The sequence below is a fragment of the Ambystoma mexicanum genome, chromosome 6p, assembly GCF_040938575.1.
Source record: "Ambystoma mexicanum isolate Mex_15411 chromosome 6p, UKY_AmexF1_1, whole genome shotgun sequence".
In the NCBI taxonomy this organism is placed as follows: domain Eukaryota; kingdom Metazoa; phylum Chordata; class Amphibia; order Caudata; family Ambystomatidae; genus Ambystoma; species Ambystoma mexicanum.
In genome coordinates, this window is record NC_090935.1 from 649385729 (window position 1) to 649398550 (window position 12822).

General features: G+C 41.1%; 1 protein-coding gene across 2 annotated transcripts in view; it reads left to right on the forward strand.

Moving 5' to 3' along the window:
- The window catches only part of ZNF366 (zinc finger protein 366), a 228735-nt gene that overhangs the window by 29660 nt on the left and 186253 nt on the right, over positions 1 to 12822 (forward strand). Inside the window, exon 2 of one of the 2 annotated variants that reach the window (XM_069627510.1) lies at positions 3848 to 3918. The exons of the other annotated variant lie outside the window; for it this stretch is intronic. The gene's annotated coding sequence lies outside the window, so the exon portion shown is untranslated. The remainder of the gene's footprint in view (positions 1 to 3847; positions 3919 to 12822) is intronic. 2 annotated transcript variants of the gene reach the window in all.

Consider the following 12822-nt stretch of genomic DNA (forward strand, 5'->3'; position numbering starts at 1 on the left):
TTACAACACACTGTACAAAGCTCCCCTGCTCCCGAGCTAAGTCTGCACGTTAGACAATAGTAGTAGTGTGGAGAGAGTAGTAGAGGAGAGAGTAGTTGAGTGGAGAAGAGTGAAGAGTAGAAGAAGAGGAGAAGAATAGAGAGTGGCATGCAGATTAGAGGGGCAGAGGAAGGAAGAGAGAGAGGGAGAAAAGGGAGTGGGAGGAAGAGAAGGGAGGAGAGTAGGTGGAAGGAAAAGACAGAAAAGAACATCAGGGTGAGGAGTACAAGCGCGTGAGAGGATAAGAACAAGTGGCACCTTGGTGGTTGGAAGGTACCACTACCTAACACCATTCCTCTTGTGGGACCAAAGGTTAGGATCCACCTAAGAATCCCAATAGGCAGTAAGAGAGATAAGGCAGTTGCCTTTAAGCCCTCACCATTAACCAGCCAGGTTTTAGAAAGTAGGATTGACCAAGCTCTAGTGATAACCTTAAGATTTTGGGATGCCTGGGCAAGGGAGGACAAAGCCCATGGGAGACGAGAGAGAGAGAGGGATGTCCCTTAGTGAGACCCTACTCAAACACTTAAATAAAAACCTGTGAACTGTCTTCGAGAGTTGCTGTGGTTTTGAGGGCATCTGTGACACCACCCATTGACTGCCCATGGCCATACTAATCCAAATGGCCATTTTCACCCAATACCGACCCCCTCCATGCTCAAAACACGTCCTATCATGCAGTAACATCAAACATTACGCTGTCAGTGGCTGCCAGTGTTGTTTCAAATCAGTTCATCAAAGAGTCTTGGCTTAAAAGGTTTGGTCTAAACTTGCCGACATCTGATAGTGATGAAGGAAAATCAAAGTTGTTTTAAACAGTACATAAAATCCATGAAGTCGCGTCTCACCAGGTGCAGGGTTTAGCCAAGTGAAAGACCCCTTGTAAAATATTGTGAGGTATAGGTAACCCAGAAAGAGACTGCGCCAAATCTTTGCAGAAAATAGTTTATTATTCAAAAGAAATGCCCTTAAAAACGATGACACGTGTTTCGGTACTCCAGGGACCTTTTTCAAATCAGGGCTAATGGTTTGTCTATAACACCATATATTCATAAAACAAATGAAAACATAACAAGATAATCACATTATAGACATGTGTAAATATCGAAATTAAAATAGCAAAATACGGTTAATTGTGCATCCAAAAGTAAAGTGTAAATACATGAAACAAATATATGCATGGATACCAAAAATAAAAAGAGACAAAAATGGGGTATACACATCGATTCAACACTCATGGGCTCTGCAAACTATTGACCATACATTCAGGGAGGACTCAGCCACGATGTACCATCAAATTGTAATGATTAAGGAAATGTTAGAACTATCCTTAGAATGTAATATCTTCAACTTCAACAATGTATATTTTAGGCAAACTAGAGGTGTTGCTATGGGCACAAAATATGCCCCAGCCCTAGCGAATCTCTTTATGGGCCTTTTTGAGGAAACAGTTATCTACCAGGACAAAGTTTATCAGAAGGAACTTGTACATTGGTCAAAGTATATTGATGATGTGTTGATATTATGGAAAGGCACAGAATGGGAGTTTACAGCTTTCCTAAACAGAATCAATGTTAACGAAATGGATATCCAATTCACTGGTGTCTGCGATGCAAAAATTATAGACTTCCTAGATCTCACAATATATACTGAACAGAACCAGATCAGAACATGCACCTTTTGTAAACCTACAGAGGTCAACGCCACCCTGCATGCCACCAGTTGCCATCACCGACCAACGATTCTCAACATACCATCGGGGTAATTTCTGAGAGCAAGAAGAAACTGTCAGACCAGAGAACATTTTGAGAAAGAATGTAAGCTTTTACAATCAAGATTCCTAGCCAGAGGATACTCAAAGAAATGCGTTACCAAAGCCTTGGATAAAAGTTTGCTAGTAACACAGGAACAAACTCTGGCGAAAAAGAACAAGACTTTGGAGTCACCAACCATTGGTTTCATTACAAAATTTGGCGACGATCATAAATATGTTAGAACATTTTTGGCCAAACACTGGCACCTTCTGAAATTGGATGATCACATTTCTAACTTTGTTGACGAAAAACCCAGAATTATTTTTAAGAGAGCACAGACACTTAAGAACAAACTAAGCCCTTCGAACCTACCAGATCTTACGGAGGAAACACCTAACTGGTTAAAATCCACCAATGGATTTAGGAAATGCGGGACCTGCACCATGTGCAAATATGCACATGTAAAAACAGATTGTTTCTCGAGTGGCAGTAACACAACCCTGAATATCAAACAACCCATAAACTGCAGGACCAAATATGTGGTATACGCAATTATTTGTGTATGTAATCTGGTTTACATTGGGAGCACCATCAGGGAACTCAGGACCAGGGTACGTGAGCATCTTGCCAAAATTGGAAGTCAGGACCCTAGACTACCTCTTGCTTGTCACTGGCAAGAAAAACACCAAATGGATAATAAAGCAGACATCCGGTTTATTGGTCTTTAAAAAGTGTCCCTCGGAAGACGTGGAGGTGACAGAGAAAAGAAACTCAGACAAACAGAGGCAAAAATAATTTGTAAATTTAATTCAACAGTATTTGGCCTCAACACAGACAATGAAATGGTGTCCTTTTTGTAAAAACTTGATTAACAATTATGCTGTGTTTACTGTGAATTAAAATATGTTTACCATCTCACTCATATGATGTACTGGGGGCCTTTCCCTTATAAATAAGAACGACATTATTTGATAGTTTAACGCTAAATAGATTACCTCACGTTCGTTTTTTCTTTAGAAAAGCTTAATGCATTACCATAATTACGTGCACACCTTTAATCAGATTAACTACTTAATTTACCGTTAATTACTACACTTGTCAAGTTATTTCTTACTCCCTTTCAATATGGCCGCCAGTGAGCATGCGACTAGACATGGAGGAAGGACAGACCAAGGTTTTCATCACTATAGCAACCAATATAATCACAGAGAGGACGCCTAATGGCGCCCCCTCGAGATTTTTAGCAATTTTGCGATCGGACGCTTGTATTGGGATGAGCAGGTAAGAGAGCGTCTCACAATTCATGGCTCGCCACATTCAAAGATACGTGTAAACCCGCGCACGCGAATGTGCGCTGTCACTTTCTTAGATTCTGCAACTTGCCAATATGCGTATTTCTCGAGCACGCGAACAGGCGTTTTCACTCATTAAACTGTGTAAACTATTAACCCGTGTTTTCTCACGCACGCGAAGTTGCGCTTTCACTCACTAGACTGGAAACCCTTTAATCTATATAATTTCTCGCACGCGTACGTGCGTAAATACTTACCATTTGCTTTCACTTATTTAGATTCTGTAAACTCGCCACTACGTGCAATTTCATGCACAGTGAAGGTGCGCTCTCACTCACTAGACTGGAAATCCTTTAATACATACATTTTCTCGCACGCGTACGTGCGTAAATACATATTAGTTGCTTTCACTCATTTATATTCTGTAAACTCGCCAATACGTGCAATTTTGCGCACGTGTAAGTGCATTCTTCACTTACCGGATTGCTTATTCTAACAATACGTGTACTCCACATACATGAAAGTGCACTTCAACTTGCTAGACGTGGAAACCCAATTTCACGTGTATTTTCACGCACGCGAACGCGCAATTTTCACTTATCAGACCATGTAATTTAGGAATACGTGTAATTTGGCACATTTTAACGTGCACTATGATTTCATTGAGTCTGAAACTAAGTACTAAGTGTAAACGTTTAATTTCAAGATTCTCTAATTATGTATGACAGCAGTTTGAATATGTTATTATTTTACAATTTACAGGGATTAACCCATTCAATATATGGAAGCTTGTTTTTCACATTGTGTGACAGGGGCATTCACATGATTCCAAGGTAAACCTTCTTACACACTTTTTGACATGAGCATATACGAATGAATATAATAGTGTTTATATAAAATATATTGCAATTAATATTTATTTGGCATCTACCTCTCTCCACTTATCACCCCTGCTTTCTCCGCCCCCTTTCCCCACCCCATTTTTGTCTTTTTTTTTATTTTTGGTATCCATGCATATATTTGTTTCATGTATTTACACTTTACTTTTGGATGCACTATTAACCGTATTTTGCTATTTTAATTTCGATATTTACACATGTCTGTAATGTGATTATCTTGTTATGTTTTCATTTGTTTTATGAATATATGGTGTTATAGACAAACCATTAGCCCTGATTTGAAAAAGGTCCTTGGAGAACCGAAACACGTGTCATCGTTTTTAAGGGCATTTCTTTTGAATAATAAACTATTTTCTGCAAAGATTTGGCGCAGTCTCTTTCCGGGTTACCTATACCTCACAATTGTTTCAAATCAGTTTTCTGAGAGTTAATGGCTTAATTGCAGATGTAAATGTGTAACGGGTGCAATAAACATGTCTTAACCAAATGCACCTTAGCAACTTGATTCATAAGCAGGCTGAGTGTCCTGGCACGGAACTGACAAAACAAGCACTGGAAAAGCCAACAACTTTAGTTTTGCCAAGAACTGCTATCATATTCATATGTACTTGCAACTGTTCCCATTTTATGATCAGGTGGTACCATGTGGCAGTGACTGGCAAAAGCTTATGTCATGCGTACACAAAAGCCAAAACTGTTGGCTTTGCCACTGCTCGTTCACCATCATGTCCAGTCTATGGGATGATTTATTTCCAAGGGGCTTCAGAAAAATCTATGATTGTTTTTCAATTCCATCCATCGACAGCAGACATTGGGCAATGGCAATGAGCCTGTACCTGTGTGGATGTGTTCTTATCTTTAAAGGCTTTGTGGAGAAGGGATACAGGTTTGGTGGGAAGGTGGTGTTTAGGGAACTGGTTATGTGAAAATAGCACATGCTGCGGGGCATGGCCCCATCATATAAGGCACTGTGAGAAAAGAGCAAGGTGGACGACCATAGATTGTATGATGAGAACAAGCACATGAAGCCGAACGAAAAGCAACATGAGATGAAGGCGAGCAGCAGGATGGTAGTCAAAGTGAAAATGCGCAAAATGAGAAACAGCACACAAAGCACAATGAGAAACATCACGCAAGTCAATGTGAGAAGACCTATGAAGTACATTGAGGAATAGCATACGAGTCAAGATGAGAAAACATATGAGGCAGAATGAGAACAAAAATACTATGCAGTCAGTGAAAGTAAGAAACACCATAGAAGGCAGATTGAAAAACAACATACAAGTCAAACCAGAAGCAGCACATCAGCCAAAGTGAAAATCAGCATAGGCATCAAAGTGAGAAAAAACATGTTAGGCCGATCAAAAAACAATGTATTAGTCACGGTGAGAAAGAGAATAGGGGTCAAGGTGAGAAACAATATAGGGCACTGTAACAGCATTTGAGACAATGTGGTCTATAATGAGTTTGGCGGTATCCCAGCGCTAATTGTGCTGTGATAACGCCCAACGCAATTTGCGTTACCGCTACTCGGTCCGGCGCAATTTGTGCCGGATCACGAGTAGTGGTAAGGCGGTAAATCCCTATTCCCATTGGGTCCACTGGACCCAATAGGGCTGGGGGAGCGCTATTAGCACTGGTGCAAATTGCGCCAGTGCTAATAGTGCAGAAAATGCCCTTTTAGCCGGCACCGTCACCTCTAGAGCTGGAGGTGAATGCGTCCTGGCAGGGCCAAACTCATGATTGGGCGGAGCGGTACATGTGGCGGTTAGAGCCATTACCGCCGCATTTTACCGCTCCGCCCAACTCATGATGAGGCCCGATGTGTGAAGCAGCATACAAGTCAAGGTGACAGGCAGGTGCAGCATGCACAGAAAATGCACAAAAAATGTGTTGGCAATCAGTAAATATTACAGAGGGGCCGTCCAACCTGTTCTGCAATATCACTGTTTGCCCCATGCAGAGTGCACATGGTGCAACGTGCCCTTTGTGTAGAGTTTGCACATGAGATAATGAGATAGTGTGGCTGGATACTTCCACCAGGACAGGAATGCATGATATAACCTCCTCTTGAATAGTGCTGCTCGATAATGCCGTGAGGAATATTGTGGTTGGCGGATGTTTCAGTGTTACTTTAGGTGGATAATTCCCTCAGGAATGCAGGAATACTCCCTGGGATACGGTGTCATGAAAATGCCTTGGTGGCTACTATGGAACGATAACGCCCACAGGAATAACCTCTAGGTATGATGGCACTAATCACTTTGTTGTAAAATGCAATTTTCTCAGTGATTGGTTCCTGGAAAATTCCCTTGAAATTCCTGCACCTGGATAATACCTGATGGAAAAGTATGGCTGTAGAATAGTCCAGGAATACTGGAGGTGGAAAGACCCTAGGGGCCTAATTCATGGAACGTTTAGCACGGTGCAAAGTGACTTTGCACTGCCAACAAACACGTTGAACTGGGCCTAATTCGCAGAGCCTTGCAAATTGTATTTTTCGGAAGCAAAGTCACTTTGCACTGAAAAGTACTTGTACGGCGCTAAATAGGCCTAATAAAAATAAAATATCACTAAGTACTACATACTGGTTCCATATGATATTAACGAATGAAAAAATAACGATAACATTTTTAACTAAACTTTTTTACTGAAAAAACGTTTTTATTTTATTTGGGGGGGCCCTCAAAGCCTACCCCATTTAACTTTGTTTATAACCCCACCCCAACTGCCTCCCCACCGTTTTAACCCCTTACCCCATATATACTTATATATACATTTAGTTTAAAATTCTGTATTTTATTTATTAAAAACGTTTCATTAAAAATGTTTTTCGTTATTTTGAATTCGGTAATATCACTGGGTACCGCACAGACGTATTGCTTTTTTGTGAATCAGGCCCATTTAGCGCAGTGCAAAGAGTACTTTTGCAGTGACTTTGCACTACAAAATTACACTTTGCCCCGCTATGTGAATTAAGCCTGGTTCAACGTGTTTGTTGCACCGCGCTAAACGTTCCATGAGTCAGGACCCAGGACTCGGGAATCCAGTGGCTTGAATAGTGCACATTGCAAACTCAAGCCCTTGACTCAAACAAGACCAGGTCAGGAATACAGATCACATTGTAGCTAAATGTTTAAAGACGGTGGCACCCTGGCTATAGTGCTTTGTGAAATGGTGTGTGCATGCCAAGCATGGGGGCAGGGGCTTTTACTGATTACATTGGTGTGTGGGTGATTTGTATACCAGCCTTTATGTGGTTGGGAAATGCCTTAATACATGGCTAAACAGAGCGCTAGAGAAGGGGCCCTAAGCCTACTTCAGAGGCTATGTGTGTCTGTGTGTGTCTGTTATGACTGTATGTGTTATTCATGTGTTATTCAAGGTGGACAGCTCCAGCCAGGCTGTGAGAAGTTTCATCCTGCAGATGTAATGTGGCGTGTGTGCTCGGCCCTTTCTGTTGTCATGCCTGCTTTAGTTGCCGGTCTGCCATTTGGTTTGCCCGTGGACTCAGGCGTGGCGTTCCTAGCTAGGACTGCTTATGAACCGCTTCCCATTGACAGCACAGTCATTCTTGAATATTTTAAATAAAAGCTACTATAACGTTTGCACACTTATTTCCTAATTTTTCAGAGACACTAGTAGGTTTCAAATTAGGTCTGGTGGTGGACAGCCTCAAGTACTCCAGGTTTTCAGAATAACCACTGCCTATGTAACTAACTCCCATAAAGATTGGACACCCTATAAATATGGAATGGATTTGGCTCTAGAGGATCAGACTTGGAGATCCCACAATCTGATAAGGGAAGATAAGTGCAGTCTCCACTTTTTGCCAGTAACGAGGGGCGGACTGGGCATTAAATAGGTTGGGCATTTGCCTGGCGAGCCAGCAGAATCAAAGCTCCCCCTCCCCCCGAGCTGGTCCACTGATGGATTATAGCTGCCTCCTTGCATGTGATCACCATGCTCACCCCTTCGCCCATAAGACAAAGGCTGCCTCAATGGTATAGTAGTTTTGCCACCAGGTTTTTAAAAATTTAATTTTGAATGACAAAATTACATCGAACGAAAAATATAGCGGGCGGGGGTAAGGGGATACAAGGGCAAGAAGGGATTTGGGATAGGGATAAAATAATAGGGAAGTGGGTTTGGGGAGGGAACCCCCAAATATGAAAAAAAGTTTGATGAGTTTTTTCAATTTAATTTCTTCATAAAAAATGACATTAAAAAAAAATCTGCCGGCAAAAGAACATAAAACCGCCTTAACCGACACAAAGCAATTCAAAACATACACTAGCATACCTAAAGGGCCCATGAGACTTTCTGCAGGACCCTCACTCTACAGTCACTAGTGTAAAAACATGGCTGGTCACCAGTCAGCAACATCTACACAGCTCACGTTCCATTCACCTGCAGGACAGATAGAGCAGACTGTGCTGGGTGCTTGCTGCCGCGTTCTGAGCTCACACTGTAGAGAACATGCTCAACCCCAGGAGGAGCCAAATCAGTTTTTCTTTCTGGGTAATTATGCCTATTAGCACACAGAGCATGCTATTGACCTCCTTTGAGCCAATCAGAATGGTTAGAGTGCAGTCAATAACTACTGGTATTGACTGCATTCAGAACATTCTGTCATCAGAAGCAGACAGGGAAACAGAAGAGACAGGAAGCCAGTCCGATAGCACAGCGAGTAGAGCACTCGGTTTGACATCTGTGTGAGCCTGCTGATGCAGGTTCGAATCCCGGCAGCGCCAAACTCATCCTTTCGAGGTCAATAAATGAGCACCACACACTGTGGGTAATAATAAGTAGAGCTCAGATGCCTGAGGGTTTGTAGCACTATATAAATGCAAAATGAATATTATTATTCATTGATTTTCTTCAACAAGAAACGTCCTCTCTGGGAGTACTTTCTTTTGCTGTAGCATGCTATTTAACACACGAAAGAGAAAGCTAAAACATTAGGAAAATGCTTTCACTTTCTCACAGACAAACCATTAGCTTTTACATGACACCTAACGCATGCTCATGGTAAACCTGTTCCCCTTCAAGGAACTTGCTGCCAAGTTATTTAAATACTACAAAATTAATCCACATTTAATTTACTAACTCGGTCTATTTACATTACTCACTCTTAAAGTAACCTTTTTTACTTCTCCACCAAAGCTCCAAAACATGTATTACTGCTTCCACCATGTGCTAATAGCCTTTGTTAAGATGGCCTGTAAAGTCCCAAATTACACAGAGGTCCTGGAGCCAGTTCAACCCGGACTCAATAACGGAAATAGACAAAGTGCAAGGCAAAACCCAGCTTTATTATCATCAAAATAACGCAGGGACAGCATGCACGCATGGCATTCTTGGCGCTCTCGCGGGTTACATGAAAAACAATGGTTTATATATTTAACATTTGTCATAAATGACATCATACTGTAATCTTAGTTAACAAAACATAATGAGATTGGCTGATAGTGGTGATTACATATGCATTCTATAGGGGTTAGATTTCTAATTGGGTAATGCTTGTTTTATGGCTCCTCCTGCTACCACCTCTAAATTGGTGACGCTAATAAAAGACATCATCTCTGCAATATGTAATTGGCTGGCACCTTGCTTCATGGGCAGCGTAACATTAGAGATTGTCTTCAGTTGGCTTCTTACTAACAAACATTGGAAAACGGACAGGTCATCAAGACATGAGCCTGAAAGGAGTAGGGGGGAGAGAGGTCCACAGACTGCTTTCCTTTCAATTCAAAAATATATCATCCCTCAATTCTAGGCCATGAACCAGGGTGATCTGTTTGTATTTGGCCTTGTGTGGCATCTCTGGGGATACATCTAAAGAGTATGGCAGGAGTCCTAGCTGTGTTAGTTGCTAATGAATAGACAGTGTTCCAGGGACGTCATTTAAGGGTTGCCAGGGGTCGCACTTGCGACCACTGAGGTCTCCCTTGCTACCACTGTGGTCTTCCTTGCTACCCCTAAAATAATTGAAGAAAAAAACGTTTTTTGTTTTTTAATTTTTATATATTTTTACAAATTGAAGCTCCTGGGCTGTGGCCAATGTCATATGACTCTTTGTTTCTAGAGTGGCTGGCTTCTTTAAAAAAAAACCAGGGGGTTCCACAAGTGTAACACTTTAAGCAGTGACCCTAAATAAGAAAGAATAGGAATAACAAATAATTTGTCTTTCATAAATTCTATACAACAATTGCTAGACACATTAAAGGTTTATTTCAGGCACACTTCAGGGGGTGAGTCACTGATTTAATGTTTTCTTAAACACCTCAAATTCACAAAGCAGACAAAATACTCCAAAAAGCATTTAGAGTAGAATAAGCATCCATTACGGACTCTTTATTATGCTTTTCACAAGTTGCAGTTATAGCATGTTATTTTCTGCTGATACATATGGTGATCCATTCTTGTATGACATGTATATCACGTTACAGTGATATTGTAACCATATTTTTCATAGTGTACTTAGAAACAATGCTATGTGATGCCACTTCCTGTTTTGTCAAGGGGTAAGCGGTCGTGTTCCATTGCTTTCTCTTCGGGGTGGGGTCAAATGACATCACTTCCTGTGATGTCATCAGGGGGTCAAGGGTCATGTGATGTCACTTCCGCTACCCCGGGCATTTTGGTGAAATGACGTCTCTGCAGTGTTCTTCAATTATGGGTCATGTGTGATGGGGCCGTGTTTGGAATTATTCCACCCTTCATGTGTTCGGAGTTTAGCTAATTTTGACGCAAGTGTTATATTTTCTCTCGCCACTGGGGACACTCTTGAGTTATTCTTCATGGGGTCTTTTGGATTATAGTTGTCCTGCACCTGGCTTACAAGTGCTGGTTGTACTCTTATAAAACTTTAATTGATCTGCGGGTATCCTTTTTGAATCCTGGGAATTGCTATATTCTGCTTTCACTGCAATGTTCTGACCCTCCCTTAATTCGCGGTAACCTTGGCTGTGGTTGCCATCTTTTGCCTGGACTCTGCACGGATCTGTATTTCTGTGGTTTCAGCATCTTATGTTCTCTCGAAGCCTTGAGGCCTTTGTCTATCTGAAAGTGTGCGTTTCTATGTTAGTGAGCTACATTCATGGGTCGTTCGTGTTGCATTCAATTTATACATTGCTAATGTTAGTATTCTTCATGTTTTATGGATGTTATGTTAATATTCTTCAATTGCTTATGTAATCTAGTGGCCGCTGTTGAGTGCACATTTGCTTCGTGTCTAATGCATGCACATGAATTGTCACAATGTTAGTTTGGTTACTCGTGCCGTCTTCAGCTTAGACCATGTCCCCCTCCTTCTGTACCTGCCTGGGATAAGGGTGGTATGGTGGTCTTAGTGAGTAACGTTTTTCACCCATGCGGTATTGGGCTGGAGGAGGGGCAGAAGCTGTGGGTGACATATTCACTGGTCTCTCAACACCTTGCAGATCTTGGGAGGGGTTATTAACACTTAGGATAATGACAATAAGAAAAAACGTATGGCCCGACTCCCGAGACACCCGTTATAATGACTCCTCCCTCATTTTATAAGGCTATATTAGTAAATGGAAGTCATTATTGACCTCCTCTAAGCCAATCAGAATGTTCAGAATACAGTCAACAACTATTGCCATTGACAGCATTCCAGATATTGTGACTTCAGATGCAGTCAGGGAAGCATCAGAAAGTATTTCTCTGTATTCAAGAAACAGAAATGCAATTTCCCAGCAAGTTTTCTTTCAACAAGACACTCCAATCAAATGTAATGCAGCAAAGTAAAGTTAAAACATGAAACAATACTTTCACTCTTGTAAATGAAAACCATTCAATATTTGCTCAAATTAATCCAGTTCAACCAATCTTACAATTGCAATGATTACCTAATACAGACAACCTAGTTATTTAAATATTACAAAATAAAGCTATATTTAATTTACTAACACATTTTGCGTATTTTACTCATTATTAAACAAACTTTTTTTTACTTCACCACCTCAACTCCAAAACCTTTATTGCGACTAGCACTATGTGCTAATAGCCTTGTAGAGCTCAGAAGTATCACTTAAGGTAATGACCCTTTCCCAACATATGTCACTTGGCTTGGCCTCAGGCTTTACCGTCTGGGATAAAGTACCCCCTACGGTACATTGCAAGGATATTGCAAGTCACCGAGGAGTTCCGTGACCGCTGGAACAAAGACAAAGGCCGAGTTCCTATAAGGTCACGGAACTCCGAGGTGACTTGCAAATATCCTTTTTACGTACAGTCAGGGGTATTTTATTCCTTCTAATACTTGGCCACACGCTGTCATCTCCTTTACTACCGGACCTCTTGCTTAATCCAGTTGAAGAGATCTTCCATTTGCTTTTCCATATAAATAATGTAGAATGTGTTTGGATTTAAAAAAAGCTTACATGCAACTTGTAATGTGTTGCAGAAAAATAGTTTGAGCAGTTTAATAAAATGAATTGACAAAAACATTTTCATTTTATTCTTGCTCATGTGTTAAACTCCAGAGGTCCACAAATGAAACAATCTACCATAAACAGTTCCTTGCCAATTACTGTCTGCAAAGTGTCACAGAATTTGAAAGGCTTGTCACGGCCTTTAGTGCTGCAGTGAGAGCTGGACTTCTGGCTCAAGCAGCAGGCCTTGTCATGTCACAACTGAAGCATGATAACTGACTTCAGAGAAGTTGTGGTGTCATTTTCTTGCTACAGGTCAGTTGTGATATCACAGCTAGCATGTAATAAGAACATTATTTCCAGGCTTTTGCACGGATATTGCCGGCTGCCATGTCTTATAAGGCTATATCAACACCAGTGCTGTGCTTTGGAGCAT